Genomic DNA, 27,598 nt, shown 5'->3' with positions numbered 1-27,598 from the left:
TCTACGATTTTTACCCTCCACGCTGACCTCCAATACTAAATTGGTGATCCCTTGATGCCTCAGAACATGTCCTACCAACCGATCCCTTCTTCTAGTCACATTGTGCCACAAACTCCTCTTCTCCCCAATTCTATTCAATACCTCCTCATTAGTTATGTGATCTACCCATCTAATCTTCAGCATTCTTCTGTAGCACCACATTTCGAAAGCTTCTATCCTTTTCTTGTCCAAACTATTTATCGTCCATGTTTCACTTCCATACATGGCTACACTCCATACAAATACTTTCAGAAAGGACTTCCTGACACTTAAATCAATACTCGATGTTAACAAATTTCTCTTCTTCAGAAACACTTTCCCTGCCATTGCCAGTCTACATTTTACATACTCTCTACGTCAACCATCATCAGTTATTTTGCTCCCCAAATAGCAAAACTCCTTTACTACTTTAAGTGTCTCATTTCCTAATCTAAGTCCCTCAGCGTCACATGATTTAATTCGACTACATTCCATTATCCTCGTTTTGCTTTTGTTGATGTTCATCTTATACCCTCCTTTCAAGACACTGTCCATTCTGTTCAACTGCTCTTCCAAGTCCTTTGCTGTCTCTGACAGAATTACAATGCCATCGGCGAAGTTTTTATTTTGTCTCCATGGATTTTTATTCCTACTCCAAACTTTTCTTTTGTTTCCTTTACTGCTTGCTCAATATACAGACTGAAAAGCATCGGGGAGAGGCTACAACCCTGTCTCACTCCCTTCCAACCACCGCTTCCCTTTCATGTCCCTCGACTCTAATAACTGCCATCTGGTTTCTGTACAAATTGTAAATAGCCTTTCGCTCCATGTATTTTACCCCTGCCACCTTCAGAATTTGAAAGAGAGTATTCCAGTCAACACTGTCAAAATCTTCCTCTAAGTCTATAAATGCTAGGAATGTAGGTTTGCTTTTTTTTAATCTTTCTTCTAAGATAAGTTATAGGGTCAGTATTGCCTCAAGTGTTCCAACGTGTTTCTATGGAATCCAAACTGATCTTCCCCGAGGTCAGCTTCTACCAGTTTTTCCATTCGTTTATAATGTAGGTTTAATTGCTGTAATAACAGCAGCAGGAAGAGAATGCTTGTAAGAATAAGATTCTCCAGTTGCCTGTGCCCTATTGTATTTGCACCACGAATTTTCTCCTGATGGACACAATCCATAACATGGCTTATCATCAGTAGAGGACTCATGAAAGAATATGGGCCAAACATCTCTCTTTATTGCCTCCAGATTTCCTTTATTTCTCCTTATTGCCTGCCCATAGTATACCAGCAAGTTTTCTATTCTAGTTTTAGTTAACTGACCCTGTCCGGTCAACAATTTTACATCTTCTAATTTTTTTCCTCTCATATCAACAGTTAGTTTTCTCAGCCTTGTTCCCAAACATTTTTGAACATGACCTACACATTCTATTTTGCTAATAATAGTATCTCCATATGGCTTAGAGTTCACCACACTGTTGTATGCCTTACTGTCACCATCGGCCAAATATTTGGTGTACCGTACGCCTCTTGTTTCTACGGAGCAATGAAATATTTGTTGTACTCCATGAACTTCCATACCACCACTTGTTCCTCTCAAATTAGCCACACAGTTGTGTTCTTTATGTTCATTGACTTTACAACATTTGCAATATTTAGACATTATCTCCACATCTAAAACTTCACCGGTGTCTACACTCATGGCAGTCACTACTCCATTCAGAGAAGTATATCCTATTGAATTATAAATGGTTGGATAAAAATTTTCTCAAAATTTCTGAATATTTTCTATTAGGAACTGTTTGCATGAAGTCTGTAAGCTAATATCTACTTGCTGTTTAGCTATTTTCTCAATTTGATTATTTCTTTCAATCCTAACTCTCTTAAACTGGTGTCACTTCTCCCCTCCCTTATAGTAAAACCTACCCCTCTGACACTCATAACCACAGGGATTTTACTACTTATGGCAGTGCCCTCCTGAAGTCATGTGCTAGTAGCACATACAGTTTTCCCTTGCCTTTTCTTTTGTAACTCTTGACTGAATTTGAACATTTTAATTGCTGTCATAATTTACTTATTAAGAGGTAAAGGTTTAACACAGCAAGACAACTACTGCACTTATTCAAATGTGCAGATTATTCAGACTATATTGATCCATTGTTTGAGAGTGAGAGCACTTAGTGACTTGCAGCTACCTTTCCACACAATTTCAAACATTTATGGAACTTTTTTTCACTGATATTTCCCACAAAAAAGATGAAAGATAAAGAAAAGGATTATCATTTACTACATTCTCACTGTTCATGCAGCATCAGGCATGATCTTTTAATTTATTACTTCTTTATGACAAACTCTATTTGTAACACATGTTGTGGACAGTACCCACATATACCACTATGTGTGCCTGCGAACTTATGTCATTGTGCAACACATAATTCAGGAGATGTGACAGCATAAACATTGAGATGCCTTAAAATCCAACTTTTGCTTAAAATGGAGTGCATATTACCCAGACTACACTCATGTTATGTTTCATAATTAGAGCAATTAGTGACTTACAAAACAAACTTCAAACATAATTTCAAATCTCTTTTTAAATGTTTTCTCACTTGTTTAATATTAGATATTTTGCTGAAGGTAAACATAGTTTGGTCGAGCAGAGCACATTAAGGTTGCTGCTTGATGGAGTAGTACAGCTGAGAGCAGATAAGATGGAATTATCTTGTCAAACTGCACAGTTAGCTGACATGTCCTCAGATACATCCAACCACCATCAAATTAACGACACCCTCTTCTGATAAATCGGCTGAATATATAATGAATTTCTTGTGTAACCTGTGGTAATTGGCCAAGATGGGAGATTGGTCAGATGATCAGTTATTGGCTGGCGAGGGGGAAAGGATTGTTCAATGTATGTTGAGGAAAACATAGTTTCTTAATCATTTGTGGGAAGACTTCCTCCACTCAGGATCCACTTGAAATCAAACTACAAACGTGGTCTGACTGCAAAGAGACTGTAGATGATTACCAGAGGAGTGAATACTTACATTTTTGCACAACGGTTTATAACGTGTATAGCAAATGGAAACTGAGTTTACGAGATCAAGAATAATTCTAACAAGGTCTCACCATGCGTGAAAATTGTGTAAAGCATCATCATTTACTGCCACGTGCAGTGGTGTAAGCATGTAAACCCAGTCTGACATAATACACTACTGGCCATTAAAATTGCTACACCAAGAAGAAATGCAGATGATAAACGGGTATTCATTGGACAACTATACTTGAACTGACATGTGATTACTTTTTCACGAAATTTTGGGTGCATAGATCCTGAGAAATCAGTACCCAGAACAACCACCTCTGGCCGTAATAACGGCCTTGATTTGCCTGAGCATTGAGTCAAACAGAGCTTGGATGGTGTGTACAGGTACAGCTGCCCATGCAGATTCAACACAATACCACAGTTCATCAAGAGTAGGACTGGCGTATTGTGATGAGCCAGTTTCTTGGCCACCATTTAACAGACGTTTTCAATTGGTGAGAGATCTGGAGAATGTGCTGGCCAGGGCAGCAGTCGAACATTTTCTGTATCCAGAAAGGCCCGTACAGGACCTGCAACATGTGGTTGTGCATTATCCTGCTGAAATGTAGGATTTTGCAGGGATCGAATGAAGGGTAGAGCCACGGGTCGTAATACATCTGAAATGTAATATCCACTGTTCAAAGTGCCATCAATGCGAACAAGAGGTGACCGAGACTTGTAACCAATGACACCCCATACCATCATGCCAGGTGATACGCCAGTATAGCAAAGACGAGTACACACTTCCAATGTGTGTTCACCGCAATGTCACCAAACATGGATGCGACCATCATTGTGCTGTAAACAGAACCTGGATTCATCAGAAAAAATGACGTTTTGCCATTCGTGCACCCAGGTTCGTCGTTGAGTACACCATCGCAGGCGCTCCTGTCTGTGATGCAGCGTCAAGGGTAACCGCAACCATGGTCTCCGAGCTGATAGTCCATGATGCTACAAACATCGTCGAACTGTTCATGCAGATGGTTTTTGTCTTGCAAACATTCCCATCTGTTGACTCATGGATCGAGACATGGCTGCACGGTCTGTTACAGCCATGCGAATAAGATGCCTGTCATCTCGACTGCTAGTGATACGAGGCCATTGGGATCCAGCACAGCATTCTGTATTACCCTCCTGAACCCACTGATTCCATATTCTGCTAACAGTAATTGGATCTCGACCAACGCGAGCAGCAATGTCGCAATACGATAAACCGCAATCGCGATAGGCTTCAATCCGACCTTTATCAAAGTTGGAAACGTGATGGTAGGCATTTCTCCTCCTTACACGAGGCATCACAACAATGTTTCACCAGGCAACGCCGGTGAACTGCTGTTTGTGTATGAGAAATGGGTTGGAAACTTTCCTCATGTCAACACGTTGTAGGTGTCGCCACTGGCACCAACCTTGTGTGAATGCTCTGAAAAGATAATCATTTACATATCACAGCATCTTCTTCCTGTCGGTTAAATTCCGTGTCTGTAGCACATCATCTTCGTGGTGTAGCAATTTTAATGGCCAGTAGTCTAATTCACTATTATAAGACATCAGATAATCTCGCCTTATGTAGAATACAGTACTGCATCTCTGTAAGCTGCAATACCATCATCTTTTTCTTCTGTTTATGGACCATGCAAAGAACATGGCATATGATATTTGCAGTAAGTTTCAAAACTGACAGCAATAAGAAATCCACAAACATTCCAATAATTGCTGAAGGCAAATTTCTCCACCCTTTAACATGTTTTGGTGGCAACACAATCACCTAACCTTTGTCCATATCGTTATTTACCAACCCAAGTTCACCACAGGATAAACATAGCTCAGCTTTAAACAACACCTTTTCGACTTTCTTCACATCAGATCTCCAGTTGCTTTCTAGTTCACCATTATCTATTCCCATATATTTTTATTTTCATTTTCATTTCAGCCTCATATTACACATTCCACCTTCTAATACCATGTCACCCTCACAGCATCCCCACAACAACCCCATTAAGTTTTATTTACATTCCCTCCGCAAACATGCCTTCGCCCTGGCCAGATTACGCTCCCATATTTTATTTACTCAGGCTTGTCTGACATTTGGCATTACCGCCAAAGGCCTCACACTTAAAGTTCCCATCTCTGGCTGTAACCCTTCTTTCCATCAGTCCCTATACCAGTTCTAAACTGAACAATCCATAGCCCTCACCCACCTAATCCTTCACCTACACATCAACTCAGCCAATGAACACACCCGTCAACTCCAATCCTTAATAAAAGTCCTCAATCTTTCCTCTCCCACAGCAAACCGGCTGTTCAGAGCATCCTCCTACAGGCCAACCGCAAATTAGAACAGCATGCCACCCTCCACCTCAAAAAACTATCCAATCTCCTGGTTTCCCACCTCTGGAAAGGCAACTCACTCACCCTCCACAACCTTGCCAGCAAACCTCAACCTCCTCTCATTGCACACAAACCCAGTCTCTCCCATCTACTCAATCTCCCACTTCCAGCTCCACTCCCCCCAAAACCTCAAAATTCTAACCAACACAATCTGGAACCACAACACCCTAATTCAGTAGTTAACCTTTCCTCCAAACCTCTCTCCCAATCCGAAACCTCTGTCCTATCCAAAGGCCTCACCTTCAGCCCTACTCCCAGATTCAACCAAACAGCCCTCGTCAAAGATTTACTGTCCTACACTCGTACTCTCTGCTGGAAATATCACTTTGCCACGAAGAAAAATAATCCTAATCCTAGTCCTAATGATCCAACTCCCCAAGACACTATCCAAATTGAACCCTGCATTGAACAGTTTCGTACTCCATCACAGCGGGACCCACCTCCTCTTCCTCAAAATCACCCTCTCCAAACCTTCCAGGAATCTCTCACTTCCAGCCTTGCCTCTCAATCCTTCTTGAAAAACCTTAATCCTACTCCCAACATCACGACTGCTGAAGCCCAGGCTATCCGTGATCTGAAGGCTGACCAATCCATCGTCATTCTCCCGGTGGACAAGGGTTCCACGACCGTGGTACTTGATCGTCGGGAGTATGTGGCTGAGGGACTGCGTCAGCTTTCAGACAACACCACATACAAAGTTTGCCAAGGTAATCCCATTCCTGTTGTCCAGGCAGAGCTTCAAGGAATCCTCAGAACCTTAGGCCCCCTACAAAACCTTTCACCTGACTCCATCAACCTCCTGACCTCACCGACACCCCCCACCCCTACCTTCTACCTTCTTCCTAAAATTCACAAACCCAATCATCCAGGCCGCCCCATTGTAGCTGGTTACCAAGCCCCCACAGAACGTATCTCTGCCTACGTAGATCAACACCTTCAACCCATTACGTGCAGTCTCCCATCCTTCATCAAAGACACCAACCACTTTCTCGAATGCCTGGAATCCTTACCCAATCCGTTACCCCCGGAAACCATCCTTCTAACCATTGATGCTACTTCCTTATACACAAATATCCCACACGTCCAGGGCCTCACTGCGATGGAGCACTTCCTTTCACGCCGATCACCTGCCACCCTACCTAAAACCTCTTTCCTCATTACCTTAGCCAGCTTCATCCTGACCCACAACTTCTTCACTTTTGAAGGCCAGACATACCAACAATTAAGGGTGGCCCCCTCGTACGCCAACCTATTCATGGGTCGCTTAGAGGAAGCCTTCTTGGTTACCCAAGCCTGCCAACCCAAAGTTTGGTACAGATTTATTGATGACATCTTCATGATCTGGACTCACAGTGAAGAAGAATTCCAGAATTTCCTCTCCAACCTCAACTCCTTTGGTTCCATCAGATTCACCTGGTCCTACTCCAAATCCCATGCCACTTTCCTTCATGTTGACCTCCACCTGTCCAATGGCCAGCTTCACACGTCCATCCACATCAAACCCACCAACAAGCAACAGTACCTCCATTATGACAGCTGCCACCCATTCCACACCAAACAGTTCCTTCCCTACAGCCTAGGTCTTCGTGGCAAACGAATCTGCTCCAGTCCGGAATCCCTGAACCATTACACCAACAACCTGACAACAGCTTTCGCATCCCGCGACTACCCTCCCGACCTGGTACAGAAGCAAATAACCAGAGCCACTTCCTCATCCTCTCAAACCCAGAACCTCCCACAGAAGAAACACAAAAGTGCCCCACTTGTGACAGGATACTTTCCGGGACTGGATCAGACTCTGAATGTGGCTCTCCAGCAGGGATACGACTTCCTCAAATCCTGCCCTGAAATGAGATCCATCCTTCATGAAATCCTCCCCACTCCACCAAGAGTGTCTTTCTGCCGTCCACCTAACCTTCGTAACCTCTTAGTTCATCCCTATGAAATCCCCAAACCACCTTTCCTACCCTCTGGCTCCTACCCTTGTAACCGCCCCCAGTGTAAAACCTGTCCCATGCACCCTCCTACCACCACCTACTCCAGTCCTGTAACCCGGAAGGTGTACACGATCAAAGGCAGAGCCACGTGTGAAAGCACCCACATGATTTACCAACTGACCTGCCTACACTGTGACGCATTCTATGTGGGAATGACCAGCAACAAACTGTCCATTCGCATGAATGGACACAGGCAGACAGTGTTTGTTGGTAATGAGGATCACCCTCTGGCTAAACATGCCTTGGTGCACGGCCAGCACATCTTGGCACAGTGTTACACCGTCCGGGTTATCGGGGTATTTCCCACTAACACCAACCTGTCCGAACTCCAGAGATGGGAACTTGCCCTTCAATACATCCTCTCTTCCTGTTACCCACCAGGCCTCAACCTCCGCTAATTTCAAGTTGCCGCCACTCTTACCTCACCTTTCCTTCTACAACATCTTTGCCTCTGTTCTTCCGCCTCGACTGACATCTCTGCCTAAACTCTTTGCCTTTACATATGTCTGCTTGTGTCCGTATACGTGCGGATGGATATGTGTGTGTGTGTGTGTGTGTGTGTGTGTGTGTGTGCGAGTGTATACCTGTCCTTTTCTGCCCCTAAGGTAAGTCTTTCCGCTCCCGGGATTGGAATGACTCCTTACCCTCTCCCTTAAAACCCACATCCTTTCGTCTTTCCCTCTCCTTCCCTCTTTCCTGATGAAGCAATCTTAGTTTGCTGCGAAAGCTCGAATTTTGTGTGTGTGTTTGTGTTTGTGTTTGTTTGTGTGTCTATCAACATACCAACGGTTTCGTTTGGTAAGTTACATCATCTTTGTTTTTAGATATATTTTTCCCACGTGGAATGTTTCCCTCTATTATACGAGGTGTGGCTAGAAAAAAACCGGACTAGTACTGGTGAAACAATAAAACGAATGCAATAAGACTGAAAGTCGCGTGGCCTGTCACGTGACTCTCGCTCCGCCTACTGCTCGAGTTTCATCTGCCTCCTGCACTCAGTCTGCCCGTGGCGTCTATTTTAAGTAGTTGACGTTTTGTCTGTGCGTCGGAAAATGTTGAGTGTACAGAAAGAACAGCATGTTAACATCTAATTTTGTTTCAAACTAGGAAAATCTGCAAGTGAAACGTTTGTAATGTTACAACAAGTGTACGGCGATGATTGTTTATCGCGAACACAAGCATTTGAGTGGTTTAAACGATTTAAAGATGGCCGCGAAGACACCAGTGATGAAACTCGCACTGGCAGACCATTGTCAGCAAAAACTGATGCAAACATTGAAAAAATCGGTAAACTTGTTCGACAAGATCGCCGTTTAACAATCAGAGCAGTGTCTGAGTTAACAGGAGTTGACAAGGAAAGTGTTAGGCAGATTCTTCATGAAAGTTTCAACATAAACAAAGTGTGTTCAAAAATGGTTCCAAAGTGTCTCACAATTGAACAGAAGGAACGCCGAAGAATGATTTGTTCTGACATCCTGGAAAACATTGAAAGTGATCCCACCTTCTTACAAAATGTCATTACTTGCGATGAATCGTGGTTTTTTACTTACGATCCCGAAACTAAACGCCAATCGATGCATTGGAAAACTCCTGGTTCTCCATGACAAAAAAAAACACGAATGTCAAAATCGAAATTCAAGGCAATGATGATTGTTTTTTTTTTGACATCAAAGGGATTGTGCACATTGATTGGGTACCAGAGGGACAAACAGTGAATCAGCATTACTACATTAGCGTCCTGGCTACCCTACGTGAGCGAGTACGGAGAAAACGGAACGATTTGTGGAGAAAAAAGTCATGGATCCTTCACCAAGACAATGCCCCAGCTCACAGTGCGTTGTCAGTGAAGACGTTTTTGGCAAAACACAACATTCCCATCTTAGATCATCCACCCTACTCACCAGATTTGGCCCCCTGTGACTTTTTTCTTTTCCCTAAAGTCAAGTCAGCTTTGAAAGGAACTAGATTTGAGACTGTTGAAGCAGTAAAAGAAAAAGCGACGGAAGTAATGTATGGACTTACCGAAAATGATCTGCAGCATTGCTATGAACAGTGGAAAATTCGTATGGAGCGGTGTAGAGACCGAGGAGGAGAGTACATTGAAGGAGATAACATGAAATTGTAAATAATTGTAAATAAATGCTTTTTCCAGCATCAGTCCGGTTTTTTTCTAGCCGCACCTCGTATATACAACTAGATGAAAACTGAAAAATGAGTAGAAATAAATTATTAATTGGAGTCTAATTGCAGCAGTTGGGAATGGTTCCAGCTTCCTATATTGTCATCCACCATCTTCATGCCACTGATTCATACAGACAAATATTGACAAATAGTTGTGTGGTGAATTCTGTGCCTATTAAACATTTACCATCATTTTTACAAATTCTAGAAAAATAATGCATATGTCAATAATTTTGACTTTTTAAAAATGTATACTACTGGAACTGCACTGGTCATCATTTTTACATGATAATAAATATAAATGTTCAAAATACAAATAATGTAGTACCACAGAAGATTTCAAATTATGCAAGCTTTCAGTAAATGAAACATTTTTTCCTTAAATAAAAGGAACTTTAAATTTTTTCCACATTTTGTTGTTGTATGTTTTAGTTTAAGGAGTTTTCTCACAAACCAAAGATAACGGTGTCCAACTTATTGCTTTTCTGTTGTGAAAAAATACATCTCTCTTGTTTCACACTCACTGTGCACCACACTTGCTGTCCACTCACTCTTCCAATAGCATTTTCCATAACTTTGGTCCAAGGGCACCCATAGCTGAGGGCCAAGGAATGGGACTGCAACTCTCCCACCTGTCACCTCCCCCCCTCCCCCACCACCAGTCCCCCACACTCAAGGAAACAAAAAAATATAGTGTTGTACTCAAGTGTTTCTTTTCCCCCAAGAAAATCTTTTACAAGTCAGTATTATGCAGGTTTTCAACAGGGCTGGAATGGGAAATTTCTACTTAGAAATGGTCTTTCATCCTCCAAAATATTAAAAATACCTCATGCCCCTATGTCTAGCTCCTCCCCCCCCCCCCCCCTCCTCTCCCCCCTCAACAAATTATCGTATGACCACCCATGCTTTGATTGTGTCCATAAACCATTTCACAACATCCTTTCAATATACATGTCCATTTTGTTTCAATGATGCATAACATGAAAAAGAAACAAATAACTTGTATTAGTTCTGTATGTACATAAAAATTTCACTTATATCTGTAACAAATTCAAAATATTCATTAGACTCAGGCAACCCTTTTTATATAATTCAGTTCGATAGTATAAATTCTAACTTAAATGGATGGAAGCCGTATTGGACATTCAAGTAGTTTAATGCTCAATTCAAATTGCTTAACTTTCTGAAAATAACATCAATTAATGAAATTCTCAGTTTGTCATCACAACAGCAGGCATTCAAATCACACAACAGAAAGAGTGGCCAATGGGTGTTTTGAAGGAATATACTGTTGAACAGAAAAGAATAAAGACATATTAAGGAATAAAGAATTGACAGAGGAGTTGAAGGTAAGTAAGTAATGGCAATAACAGTGATAAAATCGATGGAAGATAGCCAAATTGTCAATGTATAACAACAGTGGATATTCCTGATCGGAGAAATATGTAAAATAAAGGAAAGGCAATCACTCACCCACAGTTGGTTTAGGCCAGAGGAAATGCAAGAGTGTAGGGTAGGCTAGAGAGACAGTTCAGAGAAACTTGTCCGGGAATGAAGTATCAAAATGGCTCATGTAATTAAGGGGCTACTGAAGTCGTTTGTGTTGTGGTGTGCAGCATTTTCAGCAACCGGATGGCCAAGTTTGTGATTTGCTGCAGTTAGGCGGTGGCCATTCATGTGAGTAGATAGTTGGTCACTTGTCACTCTCGTAATCCTTCTGTCATAAACCTCTGCTATCCTAATTCCTGCTGCCTTACCTTACATTTTCCTTTTTGTCTTCTGGGCACCCCACTCCTTCCCCATCCAGATTGTATACTGCCTCCTCCTACTACTCTTCGCGCCTTCTGGCATAAACCTCTGTTAACCTGTTTCCTGCTGCCTATTTTTTGTTATCCGGTTCCAAATGTAACATTTTACATTTTCCAGTACCCCAAGATTATAGGTTAAATTTTATTTTCATCCTCCAATTTTCTCTATCTGTCTATAAATTATCTTCAATATTTCTTATAAATCATCTTAACTATTTCTTCTTTTGATAGAAGTCTGAATTCCTTGAATCCATGTTTTTGGCAGTCTCCCTCTTTTCTTTCTTTCTTGTAGCTGCCAGTCCATAATTCTCTATATTAATCTCTCCTTTGACATCCTTTTTGTGTGCCCATACTATGACAGTTGTTTTTCTTCTGTAAAATCTCCAGTAGAATTTGTAACGTCCATTTTCTTACTGATGACTTCATTTCTGATTGTTTCTTGCCTAGATATCCCTGCATGCTTCCTCCAAAAGTCCATCTCCATTGCCATCAACCTGTTGTGCTATTTTCAATTTAACTGTCCATATGTCATAATGCTTCTGATAATTGCATTGAATATTTTTCTTTTTATTTCCTTTATAATCTATTGATCCCATAAAATACCATTTACTGTTCCAATAGTACACATCCCAGGATTTATTCTTGAATTAATTACCTTGTCTTGTTTTCCATCTTGTTTGATATTGTACTCTTCAATGTATTTAATAATTCTCATCCATTCTTCCAACGTCAAATCGTGATTTGTGTCTCCTATTACCATATACTTTCTTTTATTCTTGCTGACCTGAAATCCCCATTTTATACTCATCTATTAACTGTCTTGTATTGTACTCTATGTCTTCTTTATCTTGTGCCAAAATTAGTTGGTTATCAGCAAATTGTTATGAATATATCATAATATTGTTTTGTGGGGATCCCCATATTTTTTACATTTTCTTTTCCAGTGTTCCAATGTTTTTCCTGTATATATTCTCTCTCTGTCTGTCTCCCCTTCTCTCCCTCCCTCTCTTCTTCTCCTCTCTCTCCTTTTCCCACCTCTCTCCCTTTCTCTCTTTATTTGCTGACTCCCTCTTCATCTCCAGCTTCCTCTCTTTTCCTCTTCTACCTTCCTCCTCACCATATCTCTGTCTCTTATATAATCCACTCTCTGAACTCCTTTTGTCTCATTGTGCAGCCACTTAGTCATCTGCCAAATGACCTGCCTCACATTATTCCACTACCCCAACCTTGCCTCATGCATACTTCCTTAGCTCCTCTCCACCTCCATCTACTCAGGAAACTACTCTCAATAATTGATCATTAACAGTCTTGACACGTCAGTGAGTATGTGTCTTTGTTTATCTGTGTGTTTGTGTGTTTGAATGTGTGTACCATTGTTAAAGAGAGAGCAAGAGCTCAAAAGCTAGTGTAGATACTGTTTTGTCTTGCGTGCTTCTATGTGGCACACTTCAGTCAGCTATAGGTGTCTTTCCTTTATCTTAAGTATTATTCCATTCAGGAATTTTCATTATTGTCGTACAAGAAAAACTGGTCGCTTTTAGAGATCAAATAGAGAAAGCAGTAGAGAATCAAGTAACTCAAAGACAAGGCCAAGTGGAAATACTTGAAAAAAAAAAAGAGATATTGAATTTAATTGTCAAACAGAGAAAATATACAAATTAAGTGGAAGAGAATAGGGACATCCACAAACTGAGATCGCCAGAAAGTGCAGAATGGCTAAGCAGGAATCGCTAGAGGGCAAATGCAAGACTGTGTGATTGCAATTAAAGAGGGGAAAATTAAATGCCACCCACAGCAAAATTAAAGAGACCTTTGAATAAAAGAGAAGCAGCTATGTGAATGTTGTTGTTGTTGTGGTCTTCAGTCCTGAGACTGGTTTGATGCAGCTCTCCATGCTACTCTATCCTGTGCAAGGTTCTTCATCTCCCAGTACCTGCTGCAACCTACATCCTTCTGAATCTGTTTAGTGTATTCATCTCTTGGTCTCCCTCTACGATTTTTACCCTCCACGCTGCCCTCCAATACTAAATTGGTGATCCCTTGATGCCTCAGAACATGTCCTACCAACCAATCTCTTCTTCTAGTCAAGTTGTCCCAGAAGCTTCTCTTCTCCCCAATCCTATTCAATACCTCCTCATTAGTTATATGATCTACGCATCTAATCTTCAGCATTCTTCTGTAGCACCACATTTCGAAAGCTTCTATTCTCTTCTTGTCCAAACTAGTTATCGCCCATGTTTCACTTCCATACATGGTTATGCTCCATACAAATACTTTCAGAAACAACATCATGACACTTAAATCTATACTCGATGTTAACAAATTTCTCTTCTTCAGAAACGCAATCCTTGCCATTGCCAGTCTACATTTTATATCCTCTCTACTTCGACCATCATCAGTTATTTTGCTCCCCAAATAGCAAAACTCCTTTACTACTTTAAGTGTCTCATTTCCTAATCTAATTCCCTCAGCATCACCTGATTTAATTTGACTACATTCCATTATCCTCGTTTTGCTTTTGTTGATGTTCATCTTATACCCTCCTTTCAAGACACTGTCCATTCTGTTCAACTGCTCTTCCAAGTCCTTTGCTGTCTCTGAAAGAATTACAATGTCATCGACGAACCTCAAAGTTTCTATTTCTTCTTGATGGATTTTAATACCTACTCCAAATTTTTCTTTTGTTTCCTTCACTGCTTGCTCAATATACAGATTGAATAACATCGGGGAGAGGCTACAACCCTGTCTCACTCCCTTTCCAACCACTGCTTCCCTTTCTTGCCCCTCGACTCTTATAACTGCCATCTGGTTTCTGTACAAATTGTAAATAGCCTTTCGCTCCCTGTATTTTACCCCTGCCACCTTCAGAATTTGAAAGAGAGTATTCCAGTCAACATTGTCAAAAGCTTTCTCTAAGTCTACAAACGCTAGAAATGTAGATTTGCCTTTCCTTAGTCTAGCATCTAAGATAAGTCGTAGGGTCAGTATTGCCTCACGTGTTCCAATATTTATACGGAATCCAAACTGATCTTCCCCGAGGTCAGCTTCTACCAGTTTTTCCATTTGTCTGTGGAGAATACACGTTAGTATTTTGCATCCGTGACTTATTAAACTGATTGTTGGGTAATTTTCACATCTGTCAATACCTGCTTTTTTTTGGGATCGGAATTATTATATTCTTCTTGAAGTCTGAGGGTATTTCGCCTATCTCATACATCTTGCTCACCAGATGGTAGAGTTTTGTCAGGACTGGCTCTCCCAAGGCTGTCAGTAGATCTTATGAAATGTTGTCTACTCCCGAGGCCTTGTTTTGACTCAGGTCTTTCAGTGCTCTGTCAAACTCTTCACGCAGTATCATATCTCCCATTTCATCTTCATCTACATCCTCTTCCATTTCCATAATATTGTCTTCAAGTACATCGCCCTTGTATAGACCCTCTATATAGTCCTTCCACCTTTCTGCTTTCCCTTCTTTGCTTAGAACTGGGTTCCCATCTGAGCTCTTGATATTCATACAAGTGGTTCTCTTTTCTCCAAAGGTCTCTTTAATTTTCCTGTAGGCAGTATCTATCTTACCCCTAGTGAGATAAGCGTCTACATCCTTACATTTGTCCTCTAGCCATCCTTGCTTAGCCATTTTGCACTTCCTGTCGATCTCATTTTTGAGACGTTTGTATTCCTTTCTGCCTGCTTTATTTACTGCATTTTTATATTTTCTCCTTTCATAAATTAAATTCAGTATTTCTTCTGTTACCCATGGATTTCTACTAGCCCTCGTCTTTTTACCTACTAGGTCCTCTGCTGCCTTCACTACTACATCTCTCAAAGCTACCCATTCTTCTTCTACTGTATTTCTTAGCTATGTGAATATGAAGAGCTAAATGACAAGCCAGTAATAAGCAAAGAAGGAAAGATGGAATAAATATATAGAGGGGGTATACATGGGAAATGAACTTGAAGACAGTATTGTAGAAAAGGAAGTGGAAGTAAATAATATGAGTCGGGAGATTTCATACTGAGAGCAGAATTTGACACAGCACTGAAAACTATAATTTGAAAAAGGCACCTGAGGTAGACTACTTTCCATCAGAACTACTAATATCCTTGGGAGGCTAGCCATGGTTGAACAACCATGCAAGAAATATGAGAGAGGCAAATTACCATCAGACATCAAGAAGAATGTAACACACTAATGTTCAGAGAAAAACAGAACAACTTGAACAATGAGAGATAGCATGTCCATATCCACCGGACATGCACATTAGTATGTTCTGCGGAAATGACTGGCATTTGACTTACCTCAGTTCAGCATGTGTCCTGTTGTCTAGTAGGTATGGGGTCCACCATGGGCCCTGATAACCTGTTCCATGCGCGATGCCACCAATGGGATATGGTGTGAATGGCATCCTGTGTTACAGTCATCCATGCTGAATTCACCTGGTTCCAAAGTTCATTTGTGATGGTTGCCATTTGGTCACAGCACTGCACCCATCTTTTCACCATATCCCACACATTTTCAATTGGTGACAAGTTCTGGTGGCCTGTGACACCAAGAAGCATGCAGCAACATGTGGTCGCACATTTTCTTGCTGAAAAATGGTCTCTGGGGTATTGTGCAGAAAGGGTATAGCTATAGGTTACAGGATGTCATTGATACAGGTCACACTGCCCTGAACACGCACCAGCTGTGATTTGTGGTTGTACCCAATAGCACCCCACACCATAAGACCTTGAAGTGGTGTTGTATGTCCTGTGCAAATGCAGTCACTGTAATGCTGCTTCCCCTGTCTGTGGTGAACCAAAATGTGGCCATCATTTTCAAACAAACAGAACCTGAATTCATTCAGAAACATTATCTGATGCCACTCCTTCCCCAGTGTTCGTTCCATACACCATTGCCGTGTAGCATTTTTCTGCACATTTGTCAAAGGTAAGCGGAGAAGTGGACAATGTGCACATAACCCTTGCTGTAATAAACAGCCCTGATAGTGTATGATCTGTTACAATATTTCACTGTTGTGCCAGAGCCAAGGAGTACACAAATCTGCCTGCAATGCAATTCAGATGAGGTGGCGATCTTTTTGGAGGGGGGTGGGAGGTGGGGACTCTGGTCTGGATGGTGCTATGCATCTTGTCATATTCTACAGCCTGCACACACTAGTTGCACCGCTGAAACACTTTGTCCCACATGAATAATAATTTTCCAGAGGGATTCATCACATTCTCTCATGCCAATAATGTGTCCTCTTTCAAACTCACTGATTTGACAGTATGGTTTGCATACATGTGTGTAAGACATTCTACACATCTGATCTAGTCATACTGATCCAGTATCTTCAGTTTATAGAAACAATGAGTGCTGAAGGCACATTTTACTGGTAGGAGGTGTTGTGCCGCGATATCGATGTTGACCTCGAACCAGCAATCCAACATGGTTCAAATGCTAATCATTTCTGGAGAACATACTAATGTACATATTCTGTGTATATGAATGTCCTATTTGTAACTGTTCAAGGTACAGTATTTTTTCTTAACATGAACATGAGTGAAATTCCAGAGGAGAGGGGCTGACAGGTGTGAATATTACCGAATTAAAAGTTTAATAAGTTGTGACTGCAAAATACTGACACAAATTATTTATGATTTTGTTCATAGCTATAGCTCAGTAGTTGCATAATATTTCACCAAAGATAAAATGTCAGCCATCAGCAGTACAAGGAAGCCGTTATTTGGTTCACCTTACCAGTTTCAGCACTTTAAACTGTCACCTTCGGAAGTGAAGTAGGCTTAAATCATTAGTAAGCCAACATCAAAAATAAGGATCAGATGGTCCTTACTTTCACAACATAGTAAATAAAACAGAGTAACATCTCTAAAAATACACTATGTGATCAAAAGTATCGAGACTCCTGGCTGCAAATGACTTACAAGTTCGTGGCGCCCCCCATTGGTAATGCTGGAATTAACTGTGGTGTTGGCTCACCCTTAGCCTTAATGGCAGCTTCCACTCTCATAGGCATATGTTCAGTCAAGTGCTGTCTGCAGTCTCTGTCAGTCAACAGACGAGGTCGGCCTATATGCTTTTGTGCTATACGTGTCCCTTCATGTTTCCACTTCACTATCACATCAGAAATAGTGGACCTAGGGATGTTTAGGTGTGTGGAAAACTATGCATACAGATGTGTGACACAACTGACACCCAATCACCTGACCACATTTGAAGTCTGTGAGTTCCGCGGAGTGCCCCATTCTACTCTCTCCTGATGTCTAATGACTACTGAGATCGCTGATATGGAGTACGTAGCAGTAGGTGGCAGCACAATGCACCTAATATTTAAAACATATGTTTTTTAGGGTGTCTGGATACTTTTGATCACATAGTGTATAAGATACATGCCATGGCTAGCAAATGATTAATTGTCATGTTACACATTGTACATCTGAGGAAAGGCAACCACCAAACTGGTGGTTGACTTTTCTCACACGTACTGTGTTTGATGTGTAATCAAACTAGTGGTTGACTTTTCTTGCACGTACTATGTGCAAAGTGTAAATTGACAGTTTATTGTTTCCTATTTATCACATGTAGCTTATATTTTTAGAGATGTAACTCTGTTTTATTGACCCTGTAAGATATGACTGTCTGATTCTTATTTTTGATGTTGACTTACTAATGATTTAAGCCTACTTCACTTCTGAAGATGATGACAGTTTAAATTGTTGAAACTAATCAAGTGAACCAAATAAAGGTTTTCATGTGCAGCTGACAACTGATGTTTTATCTTTTGAGACGAATTATTTACAGAAGAATGGGAAAGTTCATAGAAGCTGATGTTGGGCAGATCACTTTGGGTTCTGGAGAAAGGTAGAAAGAGATGAGGCAAGAGAGGCCCTATGACTTATCTTAGAAGATAGGATAAAGAAAGGCAAATCTATGTGTATAATATTTGTTGATTTAAAGAAAGCATTTACCAGTTTAGACTGCAATAGACTCTAAAATTTTGAAGGTAGCAGAGATGAAATACATGGAGCAAAAGGTTGGTAACAACTTAGACAGTAACCAGACGTTATAATAATCAAAGAACATGAAAGGGAAGCAGTACTTGAGAAGGGAGTGAGACAGTTGCACAGTGCCTGTGCACAGCTTTGAGCAGTTGCCGTTCTTGAATATTTGGACTCCTATTATTTTGAACTCTCGGTAATTTGAATTCTTCCGTGTTCCCTCAAGTTTCACATTATTGAGAGTTGACTGTATAAAGGAATTACCTTCATTATTAGTTTGAGTACAGTAGTGCTAGTTGTAATCTGTTGTTAGCATACCTTATGGAGGTAGCTGACAGTGGTTGCTTCTGACTTGTTTCACATCTTTGAAGGGTTTCCTTCATGATGGAATTTATGGAAGATGCCATTTGAATGAATCAGTATTATGAAAAGGAAACTAGCTACTCACCATATAACTGAGATGCTGAGTGGCAGATAGGCACAACAAAAAGACTGCCACAAATGAAGCTTTAAGCCATTAAGGCCTTTGTCAACAATAGATGACACACACACACACACACACACACACACACACACACACACATGCACACACAACTCACACACACACTGCAGTCTCAGGCAACTGAAACCACACCATTTTGTTTCAGTTGCCTGAGACTGCTGTCGTGTGTGTGAGTTGTGCGTGCGTGCATGTGTGTGTGTGTGTGTGTGTGTGTGTGTGTGTGTGTGTGTGTGTGTGTGTGTGTCTGTCTGTCATCTATTGTTGACGAAGGCCGTAATGGCCAAAAGCCAAATTTGTGACAGTCTTTTTGTTGTGCCTATCTGCGACTCAGCATCTCCGCTATCATTTTCATAATATTGTTACACTCCATCCTGGATTTTCCATTGTTCAACATTTGAATGAATGAATTTCATAGACTTTGCCTCCTGGTTTAGGGTTTGGAATGGGTTTGTGTACTCTGATATCAGTATATTCAACAAGCTCCCATCTAAAATAAGTCAAGAATTTTGGAATTCCTTACAAATTGAAAAGAAAATTAAAAGTATACTTTTTTAACCACTCTCTCTACAAATTATTGGAATATCTATATTCAGAGTTGTGAAAGTTGTGTTAGCTACATGGTAAGTTCCACTGTTTGTTGTAAAGCTGCATGTCAAGTACTAATGTACTGTGAACAGAACTCATTGTTAACAGCTGCAGTTAATCATTTTGTTTCAAATATACCATTGTAACCAAGTGAGTATTAAGCTATCAGCAGCAGATAAAAAGAGCCATATAATATAACTGCGCAAGCAACAGATTTTTTAAGGTAGTAGCTTTCCTTGTAATTGTCTTTATTAAATTTAGTTGGCATACACATGGAAAGCATTATGTCATGAAGTGATGCATGCAGTTTACAGGTTAAGTTTGTTTAATTTTGTTGTAATGTAGGCCAATACTTTGACTTGTTCTGCATCCCTGAGAACTCTGCTTCTTGATGGGATCTACAGAACATGACACATTTTCATTCCTTACACTCCGCTTCAACTTTCATAATGAGGTATGTGTGTGGTCAAAAGTAAACAGAGGTCTGTTGCATGCATGTCCATTCTAAATGTACAGGATATGAAGCTCCATCCCAAATGTTTCTCCAGAACATTTTTGCAGGATGGCCTTTGAAATATCCCATTATCACAACCCCCACATGCCATTTGGTCATATCAGATTTCCACTGCAAATTATGTGCTGTGAATGAGACTGCCACACTCCATGCAAGTTTAGACTCCCAGTGCAATTGACCCTATGCTGAAGTAATAATAGCATTGACTCAACAGGGACATTTTTTATCTGGTGAATTTATATAATTTTTGCTTTTCGATTATTATCTTGTTGTTGATATTCAAATTTGATTTAGGTTCTGGGGAAAGATATTTGGTCTTGAAAAGAATTACATCATTGCTGAGGTGGAGCTAACAGAAGAGGAGACTACACAACGCATTGAGGTACTTTACTTAAGCTGCCCTATACTAAACATACACATGATTTTAGTTCGTTAATTTTTGGAAAATAATTATGTGCACTTCTTAATTCACTGTTGTCCATTTATTCATTCATTTACACGTTTCATAGGCCCTATAATAATGGGTAAACTAAAAGACTTGGAAAAAGTCAGAGAATAAGGTAGAGATGGAGATGCATGTACTAAATATTGTTGTTCCTCTACGATACAATCGAAAGTCTGGTACGGAATTGATACATCTGAAGCAACATATCAGTATTCAGCACAGCTGCCGCTAAAGATAGCATGGTGCATTGGTAGGTTGGAGGTGCACGTGAATGAAAGTGAGTCCTTTTTAAGCTGTGTGAAGTGGAATGGAGATGGTTCACCTGTGGGTGTTGACAGCACTTGCTAGAGGAGCAACAGGCAGAATGAGGCAGGTCATGGCTGATAGTGTGGCTGGGAGAGAGTCCATGACAGGGGAACAAGAAGGGGGCCTTAGTGCCTGCTGCTCACACGGCACAATGCAAACACAGCAATTATTTGTGGCCCATGGAACTTGTTTGTGACTTTTCTGAAGAAATTGTGGTGAGGACCATTGTATTACTCAGTGAGCCTATCCCTGTGATAAAGTCCTGCTAGTGCCCGTATGTGAAACGCACTGGTGTCTGATGTGTGCAGCAATTGGAGTAGTGTGGCTGTTAGCTGTATCAGTAGTATCAACAAGCAGCCAGATATTACCCAGAAAAATTTTTCTGGAGCACCCAAGCTGCTAGATTGCCATGTGCGAATAGCAGCCTTGGCTGTAGTGGGGAGGGAGCTAGTCTGCACATAAGCCATATTTACATTTAGTGATTTGGCTGTTTCCTCTTCATTTATACTTCTCACATCAAATGAAAACAAAACTGATTTCTGTGGTTGGGAGCTATGAACTGAATTAAAATACATTCACATAATTGTGGAAGACTAACAAATGTTATTAGTTTCAGTTTACTGATTTTATTTTATTCCCACATTTTTGGCAGTCAATCATCTTGCAGAACAATGAAGTTATTTTTGTCAGTTGGCTAAATAAATGTGGCTTTTATTAACCTTTTCCACAGAGGCAGTCAGTTAATTAGAAATGAAGTGTCTCATTCTGCACTATTGGCTTTTTTAACTGTTCACTGAATTTCAAGTGCACATTTTCATTTTCTGGCACATATGGCATCTGAGATAACACAGTACTAGTACTCCAAGAAAATTTGCATCCTGAAAACTGTACTGAAATTTTAATATCAGGTTGGGGCTTACTTTGTTATGAATCTGGACACATGAATGTGCACTTTAAGCTGAACTATGCATTTCAGTATGATGTACAAAATTCCAATGCTCTTGGAGTATCCTATTTTGTTTAAGACATCATGTAAGGTCTCTTAATACTATACAGTATGTGATCAGATGTATCCAGACACCCTCAAAAATATACGATTTTTATGTTAGGTGCATTGCGATGCCACCTACTGCCAGGTACTCCATATCAGTGACCTCAGTAGCCATCAGACATCATGAGAAAGTAGAATGGGGTGCTCCGCAGAACTCATGGACTTAGAACGTGGTCAGTTAATTGGGTGTCACTTATATCATACATCTGTACACAAGATTTTCACAATCCTAAACATCCCTAGGTCCACTGTTTCCAATGTGATAGTGAAGTGGAAACATGAAGGGACACATACAGCACAAAAGTGTATGGGCTGACCTTGTATGTTGACTGACAGAGACCGCTGATAGGTGAAGAGGGTCATAATGTGTAATATGTAGATATCTAGCCAGACCATCATACAGGAATTCCAAACTGCATCAGGATCCACTGCAAGTACTATGACAGTTAGACGGGAGGTGAGAAAACTTGGATTTCGTTGTCAAGCGACTGCTCGTAAGCCATACATCACGCCGATAAATGCCAAACAATGCTTTGCTTGGTGTAAGGAGTGTAAACATTGGACAACTGAACAGTGGAAAACAATTGTGCGGAGTGATGAGTCACAGTACACAATGTGGCGATCCGATGGCAGAGTGTGGGTATGCCCGGTGTACGTCATCTGCCAGCAAGTGTAGTGTCAAGAGTAAAATTCGGAGGTGGTGGTGTTATGGTGTGGTCATGTTTTTCATGGAGGGGTCTTGCACCCCTTGTTGTTTCGTGTGGCACTATACAGCACAGTCCTACAGTGATGTTTTAAGCACCTTCTTGCTTCCCACTGTTGAAGAGCAATTCGGGGAAGGCAATTGCATCTTTCAACACGATCAAGCAACTGTTCATAATGCACCGCCTGTAGCAGAGTGGTTACACGACAGTAACATCCCTGTAATGGACTGGCCTGCACGGAGTCCTGACCTGAATCCTGTAGAGCACCTTTGGTATGTTTTGGAGCGCCGACTTCATGCGAGGCCTGACTGACTGACATCGATACCTCTCCTCAATGTAGCACTATGTTAAGAATGGGCTGCCATTCCCCAAGAAACCTTCCAGCACCTGATTGAATGTGTGCCTGTGAGAGTGGAAGCTGTTATCAAGGCTAAGGGTGGGCCAACACCATAGTCAGTTCCAGCATTACCGATGGGGGGCTCCACGAACTTGTAAGTCATTTTCAGCCAGGTGTCCGGATACTTTTCATCACATAGTGTCTATGTACGAACATATTGGCTTCCTACGTCATCATAGCTGCCGACGCACAGTAACGCCTGTTTTCTGGTGCACTCTGGCAACTGCTGAAACGAAGCTTTTTCTAACAGGTCATGGGAAAATATTGTGAATGTTGCTTTAAAAAGCATAAGTTTCAAAGTAAATTTCCTTTCACACAAGATGAATTATGTTATGTATGCGAATGTGCAATGAATTTCTTAAATCAAAGAGCATTTGACTCTCATTTAAAACTTAACACATTGAGAATTAGCCACTTAGAAGAATTTTGAGCGCAGAAGACCAGACATTAATGTCATTATTTAAAATTTTACTGGCACATTTGTGTGAAGTATCTTAATGTGTAACACACGCAAAAAAAGACCAATATTATATGTGAAAGCTTAATTTTTCTCATAGCTACACTATGAACATTAATTTAAATCATTAATTGTTTCTATTTGTATGTTCACATTACTTAACAGGGATGTTGCTGTTGGCTGATTACGTCACGTGTCCTGTGCTCTGAATATCAGTGGTTAGCGATATTACGTGACATAAGCTATGACTGGCTTACAAATGTGCATTTCAATCTCTATTTCAATGCTTCAGTAACTAACATGCCTTTTCAAATCTATACTTTCCTAATATGAATACAAAAATATGCAGCGTATTGTAATATGAAAATACTCAGCATAAAAGTTGCTGCACATCACATATCTTTCCAAAACTTTTTTGCCAAGTTCTTTCATTCTCCATACTGGGGATGGGGCAGCTGGGAGGTTCAGCTGTCTCTTGGCTGCAGTTTGATGGTGGCCGTTCACGCTGACAGACGGCTTGTTGGTTGTAATGTCCACGTAGAAAGCAGCACAGTTATTGCAGCTTAGTCTACTTTATAGATCACATGAATATTTTCACATTAGTGTCTTTGATGGGATACAAGGTACCTTTGACAGGAGTGGTTCAGGTGATAATGGGAGGACATATGGGACAGATTGTGCATCTATGTCCATTGCAGAAATATGGGCCATGAGACAAGGGATTGAGAACAGGGTTGCATTAGAAATGGACAAGAATATCACATAGATTCTGTGAGAGGCAGAATATCACTGTGGGAGGAATGGGAAGGACAGTGGTTAGTCTATTACTCATTTCAGGGCATGACAAGAGGTAGTCAAAACCCTGGTGGAAAATGTGATTCAGTTGCTCTAATACAGGGTGGTATTGAGACATGAGAGGAGTGCTCCATTGTGGCCGAACATTACATATGTGGGAGGTGGTAGGTGACTGAGAGACAAAGGCATAGGAGATCAGTTTCTGGAAAAGATTAGGAGGACAATTATGATGCGTGAAGGCCTCAGTGAGCCTGTTGGCATATTTAGAGATGGACTGCTTGTAACGAAACACGTGACGACCATTGGTGGCTAGGCTGTATATAAGGGATTTCATGGTATGGAATGGGTCACAGCTGTCAAAGTGGAGGTATTGTTGGTGGTTGGTAGATTTGATATGGATGGAGATAAGCTTGTTGCATTGAGGAGGATCACGTGGAGCAAATGGGGGAGAAGGTGCTGAAATTTTTGAGGAATGTGGATGGGGTGTCCTCACCCTCGATTCAGATCATGGGTATGTCATCAGTGAATCTGAACCAGATGAGGGGTTTGGGATTCTGGATGGTTAGGAAGGATTCCTGTATATTGTCCATGAATAGTTTGGCATAGTATAGTGTCATCTGGGTGCCCATTACTGTACCTTTAATTTGTTTGCAGGCAATACCTTCAAATGTGAAGTAATTGTGGGTGAGTGCATAGCTCAGAATGGTGATAAAGAAGAAGATTGCTGACCTGGAGTCAGTCTGACATAGGGAAAGATAGTGTTCAATAGCAGCAAGGCCGTGGGCATTGGAGATGTCAATGACGAGGAAGGTGGCATCAAAGGGACAAGCAGGGTGCTAGATAGTGAAGGAACAGGAACTGTGGAGAGTTGGAGCAGAAAATGGTTGATGTCTTTTATATAAGAGGGTATACTACAGGTAATATGCTGCAGGTGTTGATCCACTCCCTACACTCGTACATTCCTCCTGAAGTCCATAAACCCAACCATCCAGGATGCCCCATTGTGGCCAGTTGCTGTGCCCTCACTGAGAGAATCTCTTTTTTTGTGGATCTACATCTTCAACCTATTACTCGTAACATGCGCTCCTATATAAAACACATATGGGATATATATGAGGTACATTAGTTGAGTGTGCCACTCTGTGCCACTGGTGTTCTCAGCACTGATGTTTGATGGTGCACACTGTTTGTCCAATGTATGTCTTGCTACATTGCCACGGAACCTGAAATACCCCAGCCTTCTGCAAACTAAGGTTATTGAAGACACTCCCCAATAAAGCCCGTGTTTTATTGGATGTGCAAAAGACAGCTCTTACATAGTGCTTTATCAGTACATGCCTGAATTTTCCTCATAGTGCTCCAGTGCACAATATAAAGGCTGTGGTTTCTTCATCCTCCATGATTTCTTACTTCTTCAAAGGTTGCACTGTAGTGGTGGGGTGAAGGGTGCACTTAATCTGACATTTTGAGTATCCATTTTTTTGTAACACAGTTCTGAGGTGTTCCAGTTCCTGGGGCAGACTCTCTGCATCTGAGATGGTATGTGCCCGTTTCAGTACCCCATTCTTCTGCAAAGGGTGGTGACAGGTGTCTACATGTAAATACAGGTCAGCGTGTGTTTTCTTCCAATACGAAAATGGTTCAAATGGCTCTAAGCACTATTGGACTTAACTTCTGAGGTCATCAGCCCCTTCAAATACACATCGTGTCCCAGAGTGCCATCAGGTCTTCTCTTGACATGGCATCCAGGAATGGCTTTCTTCTTCTGTTGTCTCCATAGTGAACCTGATGTTGGGATGTATGGAGTTCAGATGTACAAGGAAGTCGAGGTGTTTGTCCCTTCCATGGAGCCAGATGACAGATGTATCATCGACATAATGGAAAAAACTGGTGAGTTTCCATTTGGATGAAGTCAGGGCTTCTTCCTTGAAGTGCTCCATATGCAAATTCACAACCACTGGCAAGTGTGGGATGCCCTTTGCAACTTCCTCTGTTTGCTCAAAGTATCCTCTATTAAACAGAAAATATGTGGAGGTTAGGATGTATCCAAATGATCAGTGGTCTTCATGTCAGATTTCTGATTAACAAGTTCTAGTGATTCATGTAGAGGCTCCATGGTGAATAACTAAATGGTTTCAAGACTAACCATGATATCTGAGTCCTTCAGCCTGAAGTTGGTGATGTATTTCACAAAATCCAAAGAATTGCCTGTGTGATGTGGACATTTATCTGCATAAGGACTTAGTATCTCTGTTAGGTATGTTGCCACCAAATACATAGGAGCTCTGATGTTGCTGTCAGTGGGGTATTATGGTATCCCATATGTGTGGATTTTGGGGAGTCTGTAAAGTCTTGGTAGTACAGGTCCTTGTGCTGCTAATTTCTTCATGACCTGCGTTGAGATCTCCGATTCCTTGAGAAGTGCCTTGGTCTTGGACTTCCAAATACTGGGATAGTGTCTTTAGAGAAGCCATCAAAATTAGCACCTGAGCTAATCTTTTGAATCAGGACTGCCTCAGCAAGACTTCGGAACCAGCACCAGGTCTAATTATAAGATCCTCAGCAAGGGCAATGGTCTGGTGACGAGGGCAGACAAAGGAGCTACATTGATGCTGCCACAGATGCTGATGAAAGTGTCTCTAAGACTGCTGATATATGCCCTCAGGTATGAACCACAGTGGGAACAGCTAGCAGTGGGAGGGAATATAAGTCAGCCATGCACCCTCTAAAGCTCAGTTCATTGGCACAGCTGACAATAGCAACATGCTTCATAGCTGAAATATTGTGCATGTTGGACACTGTGGACTAGCAGTACACCTGTGGATTGTTCAATCATGTATGGTAAATAACTCCACAGATGATCAAGATATTGAAAGAATGTATGACCACATAAAAGAACTTTTTAAGTTGGTTAAGAGAGATAATAATCTAATTGTCATAGGATAATATAATTTGGTAATAATGAAAAGAAGAGCTGTTGAAATAATAGTGGATCATGGACTGTTGGAAAGGAAAAAAAGGGGGAACTCTCTGGTAGAGGCCGCAGAGAGTGGCCGTGCGGTTAGAGGCACCATGTCACATATCGGGTGGCTATTCGTGCTGGAGGTTCGAGTCCTCCCTCGGGCATGGGTGTGTGTGTTGTCTTTAGTGTAAGTTAGTTTAAATAGTGAGTAAGTCTAGGGATCAATGACCACAGCAGCTTGGTCCCACAGGAATTCACACACATTTGAACATTTGATTTTTCTCTTGTAGAATTTTGGACAGAGCACAACTTAATCATTGTAAGCATTTGGTTTAAAAATGAAGAAAAAACCGTCTGAATATGGTTGATGCCAGGAGACACTGAAAGATTGGATATGT

At 41.1% G+C, this 27,598-nt stretch overlaps 1 protein-coding gene across 1 annotated transcript in view; it reads left to right on the top strand.

Moving 5' to 3' along the window:
* LOC124612557 (radial spoke head protein 4 homolog A) overlaps positions 1-27,598 on the top strand; it is a 497,314-nt gene that overhangs the window by 234,881 nt on the left and 234,835 nt on the right. The gene's annotated exons all lie outside the window — the stretch shown is intronic.

This window comes from Schistocerca americana, chromosome 4 (assembly GCF_021461395.2).
Source record: "Schistocerca americana isolate TAMUIC-IGC-003095 chromosome 4, iqSchAmer2.1, whole genome shotgun sequence".
NCBI classification, from domain to species: Eukaryota; Metazoa; Arthropoda; class Insecta; order Orthoptera; family Acrididae; genus Schistocerca; species Schistocerca americana.
Note: the sequence above shows the minus strand (reverse complement) of the source record. Positions and strands in the feature narration are given on the sequence as shown.